Raw genomic sequence first — 10,053 nt, 5'->3', positions numbered from 1 at the left:
TGTCTGTCGTCTCTTAAATTTCAAGCTCCCAGAATCTTGACGAAGTAGGTCCTAGACCTAAACCCAAAAGGGACATGTACACACACCTCCTTAAATTGGTGACATAATCTTACATCAATATACTTTTAATAATTACATCTCAGATATATGACTAATTCAACACGTGTCAATTTCAAATTCATTACAATTAAATTAAATATTTCGAATCACTATTGAAATGATTGTTGTAACATTTCAGAGTCTAATAGCACAACTGGAGAAGGTATGGTCACATAATATATATTACGATAATTACGTATACCTATATTATGATATTAATATTTACGTAGAAATTACTATAATTAATATTTATTGCAGATACCGAATAACCGATGCCCTACAAAACCAAGTTCAGGTTAGTTATCACACCTCATATCACATCACATTACATAAATTTTGCTTTTTTATGTAATTGACATGGGAAACAAGATACCTACCTACAAAAGAAAGATGACTGCCTACCTTGCTGCATTAACACCAATACAGACATTTGTAGATTGCCATTCCTGACTAAGATGTGTGATGACAAGCGTGTTATCCTGTATTTTTGTTACCTAAATTCACATTATTCCTGCTAAAAACAGCTTACAACAAGCTACTTGACTGAAATAATAGAATCAAACGATTTTTACAACTTTGTTCTCACTCGTAAAGCTGCCTTCTGTCTAGATAAACTACTTTTGTGTGTCAAGTAAAATTTCTGAGTAATTCTCCGGCCCTGAAAATTACCATTAACAAACCAAATTTGCCAGAATAGCTGTGGTAGACTTGTCTTTTACGACTTTGAATTTAAACGATCTCGACCCAATTTGAGCATCTCAAAATTCAATAGTTTAAATCAAATTTGTATATAAAATTACTAATTAAATACTTTTACTTCCTTTGATTTAGAACACAAGACGAAGACAATAACTTACCTTATTGTTATGGCGCCGAACCATGTATACGGATGTAATTTTTTTTTCGGATCAATTTTTATTTGTAACGTATGCACGAATAATCTTTAATAAATGAGAGAAACTACAAAACTGTTTTATTTCTAGAACCATTCAAATCTATTGATTAAATATGTTGTATTACGTAAATAGTTGCTATTTATTAAGTGACTAACTAGAAAAATAAACCTTTTTCTTTTAATGCATAACACAAAATCTGATATCTTCATTTTTTTTTATTATTATTATTTATTTACTTAATACAGAAAACGTGTGTACTAATTTACTGAAGAAACGATGATGTTCACAGAAGTATAAAAATTAATGTCATCTTAATGTCCCTTTCTCTTGAGTGAACTTTATATACGTATGAGATATATACAAAAATAAATCTTAATTTTGTGTATTACCTAAATAACCTACGAGAATGTACCAAATTATAAGTAAATTTGTCTGGAAATCGACTAACCACAACATTGAGTAGGCGCAATGCAAAAATAGAATCCTGCTTGGCCACCTATATTCTTATCCATGGAACATCAAACAAATATTGTCCTCCATCTTTTACTTCATTATTATTATTTACCTAGCTATACGCGAATGAAGTCGCGGGTACAGCTATATATACTAAGTTGCAAATAAGAATTTATATTATTTGTCTCATTCTTATCTTTCAGCTTACAAAGCTGACAAAATTTAAATGAATGGAAATTCTTTAATATTTATCTCTTCAAACTATGTCTACACATCCCGAGTTTGCTTGAAAATGAGGTGTTTATGTCACGGCGAAGCAGGAGCTAAGTCACTATTAAACACAATGACTATATTATGAATACAAAGTAGGCGAATATAGGCTACATCTGAAACAGAATGAAATAGAAAAAATATAGACATCCCTCCCCTGAGCATGTATAGGATACGAATTTTTTTACATATAAATTGCCATCAACAACTCATGGCGCACAGTAAGACAGTGAAGGAGATATGTCATTGTGTGACAAGTTGACCTACAATGACTACACACTTGTGTAGTGTTCTACATTTTGTTACGTCACATTTCTATAAATGAATGATAAATTAAGGTTACTCAAGTTCAGCAATCTAGAAATTAAAAATTAATTATATTGTAATATAAGTAATTAAGTATATGTAAGTATACACAATATGCACATATAAAATATTCGATTGCATACGATCTATTGACAGACACGATCAAAAACAAAGCGGCGTATATTATACATTAATTGTATATAATATGATACGATATAATTGTCCCTACATTACCTAATATTTAAAATTTACAAAGTAGGTGTATATTGCAAGTAATTATATACCACCTAGATACATCAAAATAATAATTGCATTTAATAATGTCTAGTAAGACAATTTCAATATTGTCTACTAGGCACTGCTGTATCTAAACTATGTCACCCCACCTTACATTTTCCTATTGTTATTTAGTATATAAGATCATTATTTCTGTGTACACATTGTCAGTTTATAATCATCAGTAATATACATCGTCTCGACCAGCAACATCTTATTATTCACCCGCAACAGTGGTGACCCCGACGTGATCTGGCCGACGTGGTCGAGACGATACCTGGGAAAACGACGAGATCAAACAAGAGATCTCTGTCTGACGGCATCCTGCGCACCACCAACGATTGCACATTTCCACCGGCTTCCCAGAAGCGGGTCTCACCGGCTCGGAAATTCAAGAGGCATAAAAGTCGTTGGCAATACTGCGCAACAAGGATCCTGCCGTGCTACTGACCCCCAGTAAACACAACTGCCTGCTGGATATAATCTCTGGACGAAAAATTGAAACTGGAAAAATAAAACAAAAATGCTGTCTACAAAAGTACAGCCAACAGTCACCGCCGACGTCATTGCACACCTGTCGTCACTAATTGCGACACTGCGATCAGAAATTGCTGATATACGCGAAAAGCGCTCGCCACACACAAACAGACGCAGCAACTACCGATCTAGGTCAAATTCGCACCTACGGTCATTGCATAGTCAGAAAAATGACTATTATTTATATTATATCATCGCAAATATAAAGAAAAGGCATACAAATGTGACATGCCGCGCTCCTATAGACAACCGTCGGAAAACTAGATTCGACGCAGAATAAGACGGAACGCTGTGCTGTTCATCCGTCTAACCGCCTAGCTATAACCGACTCTAACAGTGGCTATAGAATTTTGGTGGACACCGGAGCAAAAATCTCGGTGAATAAAAAACAAGCACAGACCAAAGAGAGCGCTAGCGAATTCAAACTATTCGCCGCAAACAATTAATATGAGCAAATGCGAGTTCTTCACAAATGAGTTAGATTTTCTTGGTTATCATATAACGAGCCAAGGGATGAAACCAACGCAAGAAAAATGGCAAGCAATCGACGAGTACCCTAAACCCACGACAGTCGAAGATTTACGTCGTTATTTGGGTATAATGAATTTTTATTGTTACTATGTAATATTATATTATCTTTATTGTTACTAAAGTGCATAATATCTTAAATTTTACAGTTAACTTTTATAATTTTTTTGTGTGTAATATATTTTCTTTTTTTCTCTCAAGGGGGGAATATCTATGGGACACAGTCACCTAGATACATCAAAATAATAATTGCATTTAATAATGTCTAGTAAGACAATTTCAATATTGTCTACTAGGCACTGCTGTATCTAAACTATGTCACCCCACCTTACATTTTCCTATTGTTATTTAGTATATAAGATCATTATTTCTATGTACACATTGTCAGTTTATAATCATTTGTAATACACATCGTCTCGACCAGCAACATCGTATTATTTACCCGCAACAATATATATATATATATATATCTTTATTCAAATAAACTTAATATAAGCACTTGAAGTTTTTTTATTCTACCTCTGATTCGGAATCCAGACTCATCTTCAGCTCTGCTTTTTCACAAAGAAAATATATTATAAGACATTGAGTACCTACAGACTTTTATCCTACATAATCAATATACTTATAAAACAGTAGAAGTCGAATTTCTTTACATAGAGAAAGAAACGCCAAAAACTGAGTCAGAGGGATGTTAAAAGGGAAATAAATGTATTTTTTAAATTTATTGTTTCTCATTCTGTTTGTCTATTTGTACAGGCTAATCTCCGAAATTACTGAACGGATTTAAACAAAATTTACTTCTCTGACAATAATTTACATATTTTTAGTCCCGGAAAATTAAAGAGTTCCCATGGGATTGTTAAAATCCTATACAAACTTATTTATCTTAGTACCCAGAACCCATAAAGTCATTTTGACCTAAGGCTTGACCTTAAAGTGAGAACGACCCGTTATTTCTTCATTTTGGTCCAGAATTCCAAAATATTATTTGTTTGGGAATACTGTACTATACAATACGTATATACTAAACTCACAAACCAATGAAAATTTTAACCCTACATTCTGGCTTTCCCAAGTAGGGTAAATAAAGGAGATACTATTATTGTTATAATAATTATAATAATAGTTTTAAATTCAGTATTATTTAGTTTAAACACGCTAACCCAATGTGTTAGGGACTCTAAAACTACATTCTTTAAAAATCAATAGATGGCGACATTCGTTAAATTAATGAACTTTTAATGTCTTCGTCTCAATTGCTTCGACTTCGTCGGAGTCCTCTTCAGGGTTGATACGGGTATAGGAAGGGGCCGTACTAACCCTGACGAAGGTAGGGCATAGCGAGATGTATCTTGATACATCTTGCTCGACTTGGGGCGGCCCGAATTGGCGAAGTACCTCCACCAAGCATAATACCACAGCCAAACAGTGCTGTGTTCCTGTGGTGAGTAAGGTGACCAGAGCCCCATGGGGATTGGTAGTGCTGGTATTGGAGGACCTGTGTGTCCAACAGTGCCGCGGATTGCATAGGCGCGACGTGGTGGAGCGGCGTTCAGGAGTGAAACGGCTAACCGCTGGCCGCCCGCAGGTTGTTGGGTTCCCGAACCTAGGGATTACATAATCTCCACCCTGGGAGGCTGAGCCACCGCCTGCGCATAATCTCTGGTGTAGTAGTCGTGCCGGAGGAGGACACCGGAGTGGACCCGGTGGCTACACCAGTGGGGGGACCCTTCCGGCCACCGTGCCACCAAATCGCTCAACCTGTGCAATGCTGGGGTGTGTTGACGCACCTTCTGTCCTTTCTATATGTAGTTGAGTTAGTGACGGTGACATGTCAATGTTGAGTGGACTGACTTGAGTCTGAGTTCAAAGTTGAAATCAAAATGGCATAGGACATTTTTTGACAATTTTTTATCACTGTCCCAGTTGTTAAGTACTGTCCACCAGCCTGAGAAAAATAGGCAAAATAAATAACGGTTTCAATTTTTTTTAATATATTTTATAATATGTACCGTAGAATAACCTAACATCCCTAAAACATATATTTTTATAGGTTTAGATAGCACTGCAAATTACTAACTACAATACAACTAGTCATTGACCTTTTTAATGTTTTCGGTGTTCTTTCATGTAGCTTTTCATGCGTGGAAATAAAACAAAAGGTAGGTACCTACATAGCGCCAGCCCACGTAAATAGGGGGAAGGGGATTGTTAGTAATGTGGATTAATAACCCCATTGCTAGCAATGTACCATGTTAGGTCGACCTCCACGCGGTTCCCCCTGGAAACCATCGTGATAAATTCCCGGTGAATTTGTCACGTTGGGCTAACTGATCTGACTTCATGTTCATCTTATCATCCTCCACTGGTGCCCCGCCAGCGTAAACCGTTAGCGCAGGCGGGGTGCACCATTCGATTATCATCCACTAAAAAAAAAAAAGCCCACGTGAATAAGGTTCGTGATGCAATCTAACCATTATGTAAATAGTTTAAAAGTTTACGCTAAATGTGTTAGTGTGTTTCTTATATTGTGTACGTATGCCTTTTCCTTTATTTTAAGAATAATAATAATAATAAAATGTCACAATTTATGTTTATCCGTATTTGTCAATTCCTTAACTAGCGTACGTTTGGCAGTAAGTGAAAAACTCTATTTTTATTGTTATTTCTTATTAAATATTACTGGAATGGCAATGAGTCTGACGACCTACCTGATGGCACAGATAACATACTATCTGATGGTAAGTAGTGACCATCGCCTATAAACACAAGCCGTATACAGGCATTACTAAGTGCTTCACTAATCTGCACAAATACGAGTGTCTTTATATGGATTTCTAATCTTGCAATTCAAACAGACTGCTAATGGGCACCTCGGTAATCTAGCGGTTTAGCTCACAGCCTTACTCCTGATGGTCTCGGGTTCCATTACTCGCACGATAACACACTGACATGTAATCAGTTTAGGTAATAAATCTATAGAAAAGTTAATTAAAAATTAACTAAAGCTCTACCTAAAATTTCTAATTATAAAACTATTAAATAAATACAAACAACGAAAAATTAACTTTTAATAAAATGCTCTTAGTTAAATGAACTGACTAATTCAAAACGAGTCGGTTATTTATTGTACGTACAAAAAAAAATATACTTTCAATTACAATTAATGTTATAAAATTGCAGAAAGAGTGAAATAACTGAATATCATCGGGATGGCGGGGCAACTCTACTCGTAAGTGCATTATGTCTGTGCATGTATATGTTACGAATGCCAATGTGGTAACTTGTTGGCAAAAAAGCTGACAGCCCAATTGGCGGAATGTGGCAAACTATTGTACGTACAAAAATATTTAAAATTTCAATTACAATTAATGTTATAAAATTGCAGAAAGAGAATAACTGACAATCAAAATGGTCATTGTTCGTCTCCTAAAAAGAAAAAGCATAATCAGTGAAAACCCTATCTGAATCTCTTCACTGGTATTTACGTGTCCGACTTTAAAATATGTCCTATTGCTCAGATTAAAGGAGAAAATTCATGATATTTATGTAAGTTTCTTCTATGGTCTTTACGTAATGCATTATTGAAAAGTCATTTAAAATTCTGACACTTTCTTATTCATTACTTTCTTGTCATTCATATATACACAGATATTTATTTCATAAAACAAATTAATGTATTTCTCGGTTAGGTTATCCATAGACTGACTTCTGATATATTTCTTTGGAAAATATTTGCTCTGTATTTATGTTTTACCATATATATTTATGTACATTATTGATTTATTAATCTGCCAATAGCTTATAAAAAATATTGTACATAATTATAATTTTATAGACTTTCAGTTACAGCATAGTATGTACATATGAATGAGTTGATTATAGGCAGTTATCATGCTATGTATACTTTGTAATAGAAACTCTTCTGTTGCATTGGCCTAACTGTTTACTACACCGCTTTACTTCCTGCTTTCATCAATGGTCTAATTTCTCACACGGTGCAAACATTTGCATTTATGAATTGTTTATAATAGCTCTTGGTGTTTTCTATATTTATTCTGTATTTATTTACAAAAAAATGTATTTAAGTATTCCTATCAGTTGTCTGGTACAAGCATAATACAAACTCCGTTTAGCTTGAGACTAGATGGCACAGTGTGCATTGTCCTGGAATATTATTAATTATATGGAATATTATTAATGTATAGGTACATATATTTGCAGGTAAGAAATAAGGATACCCTAGAATAACAGGTTCAGGTTAGTTATCATAATATCAATTAGTTGTCTAATACTTGATGATGACTTAAAAACCTCAAAGTACTTAGAGTCAAATGTCGCCGACACAAAACTTTGCCTTTTTTATGTACCTAATTGGAATGGCAAACATGATGTCGGCCTACTTGATGGTAATTGATGCATTGACAGCATTACAGATGTTACTGGGATTTGGAAACAACTTCGCATATTTGTTACGGGTTTTATTTTTTCATTTGATCAATATACGTACTATACATAAAATTTCTTATGTACATATCATTACTATAGTATGTAAAACTACTAAATAAATATTTATTACTTTCATAGGTTTAGAACAGAAAACGAAAATATTCCTGATAATTTTGGCGCCGAACATTTCCACAGTTTTTCGAACCCTGTTTCAATTTGTTACGTAAAAATATAAAGTATACCTATAGAATTATAATAATAAGTCTGTACTAAAAAATATAAACCAAACTTTTAATAAAGAGGTATCTACAAAAACTGTTTTATTCCTTGATCAAATAAAATTTATTAATATATTAGCCATTAATTTATGAATTACAAGTTTATTACTAGAAGAAAAAAATCAATTTTATTTCTACGCATAACACAAAATTTTATGAAATATTTTTATTACCGTAGGTAAGTCCCTCTTTGATGAGTGACTTTTACATTATACACCTAATAGTAAGGTACCTATACTCCATCAATACAAAATTTTATCGAAGGGAGGGCACAGCTTGATGTATTTTGATACATCTTGCTCGACTTGGGGCGTCCCGAACTGGCGTAGTACCTCCACCAAGCAGAAAACCACAGCCAAATAGTGTTGTACTTGCGACAGCACTGTGTTCCTGTGGTGTGTAAGGTGACCAGAGCCCCGTGGGGACTGGTTGTGCTGGTATTGGAGGACCTGTTTGTTCAACAGTGCCGCGGGATTGCATAGGCACGACGTGGTGGCGCAGGGTTCAGGGAGACCCGGTGAAACGGCTAACCGCTGGCCGCCCGCAGGTTGTTGGGTTCCCGAACCCAGGGATTACTTAATCTCCGCCCTGGGAGGCTGAACCACCGCCTACGCATAATCCCTGGTGTAGTAGTCGTGCCGCAGAAGGAGACCGGAGTGGACCTGGCTGCTACAGCTGTGGGGGACCGGGGGCCCTTCCGGCCGCTGTGCCACCAAATTGCCAAACCTGTGCAATACTGGGGTGCATTAACACAAACTTTGTCCTTTCTAATACCAGCACGATCATTCCCCTTCAACCTTAAAAAAACAATACCCAAATGGCCAGAAAAAAGAAAAGGAATCGCAGTAAATCAGCGGCACCCCTATCCACTATTAATACCTATATGGATTTCTGTAACATCAGGGGACTACACGGAAACATCAATGCGGTCCACCATCATCTCGAGACCGCCAAGCCGATCCTTCTGTTCCTTACGGAGACACAGATATCCTGTCCGGCTGATACGTCGTACCTTACGTATCCCGGGTATACACTTGAGCACAAATTTGTGCGTCGAGCTGGGGTATGTTTGTATGTCCGGGAGGATATTTGTTGTCGCCGCCTTCTTGGCCTAGAAAAAAAGACCTGTCAGTACTATGGGTACGCGTAGATCAGGGTGAGTACACCGGTATCTACGCGTGCCTATACAGGTCTCATAGCGGTGACGAGGACACGACTCGTCTGTTTGAGCACCTTCAAATCACGTCTGATAAAGTTCTCGAGCAATATCCCTCCGCGAATTTAGTGATACTTGGAGACTTTAATGCCCATCACACCGAGTGGCTCCGGTCTCGAATCACTGACCATGCGGGGAGAACTGCTCACGAGTTTGCCCTGGCCTATGGATTCTCACAACTGGTTCATTCTCCAACGAGAATACCAGATATCGAGACCCATACGAGCTCCTTACTGGACCTTCTGCTGACTACAGGTCCGGACGAATATTCAGTCACCGTGGTAGCGCCTCTTGGTTCTTCGGATCACTGTCTTATTCGATCCCAAGTACAGTGCACACAACCTGCCACACACCGAACACCTGGTCGACGTCGCATGTGGCATTATAAGTCAGCAGATTGGGACAGATTGCGAGAATTTTACGCGTCGTACCCATGGAAGCAGCACTGCTTTGCATCAGAAGACGTCGATACCTGTACAGCCGCCGTTACTGAAGTCATACTTGCGGGTATGGAATGTTTCATTCCAAATCTGCTTGTTGCTTCAGGGGCGAAAAAGCGACCGTGGTTTAATAGGTCATGCAGAAGCCAGACAGGCTAAAGAAACTGCTTATCAGGCTTGGACCACGGCTCGTTCCAACAGGGATGTTGGCGTATCTGATGCGAGGCGGAATTTAAATCCAGGTTTAGTAAGAGAGTAATTGCTAGAGCCAAATTCGACTTCGTCAGCAAAATTGGGGAGCG

This window comes from Achroia grisella, unplaced genomic scaffold (genome assembly GCF_030625045.1).
Source record: "Achroia grisella isolate CSIRO2021 unplaced genomic scaffold, CSIRO_AGI_Agris_v1 utg16360, whole genome shotgun sequence".
Taxonomy (NCBI): Eukaryota; Metazoa; Arthropoda; class Insecta; order Lepidoptera; family Pyralidae; genus Achroia; species Achroia grisella.
This window is presented reverse-complemented; position numbering follows the sequence as displayed.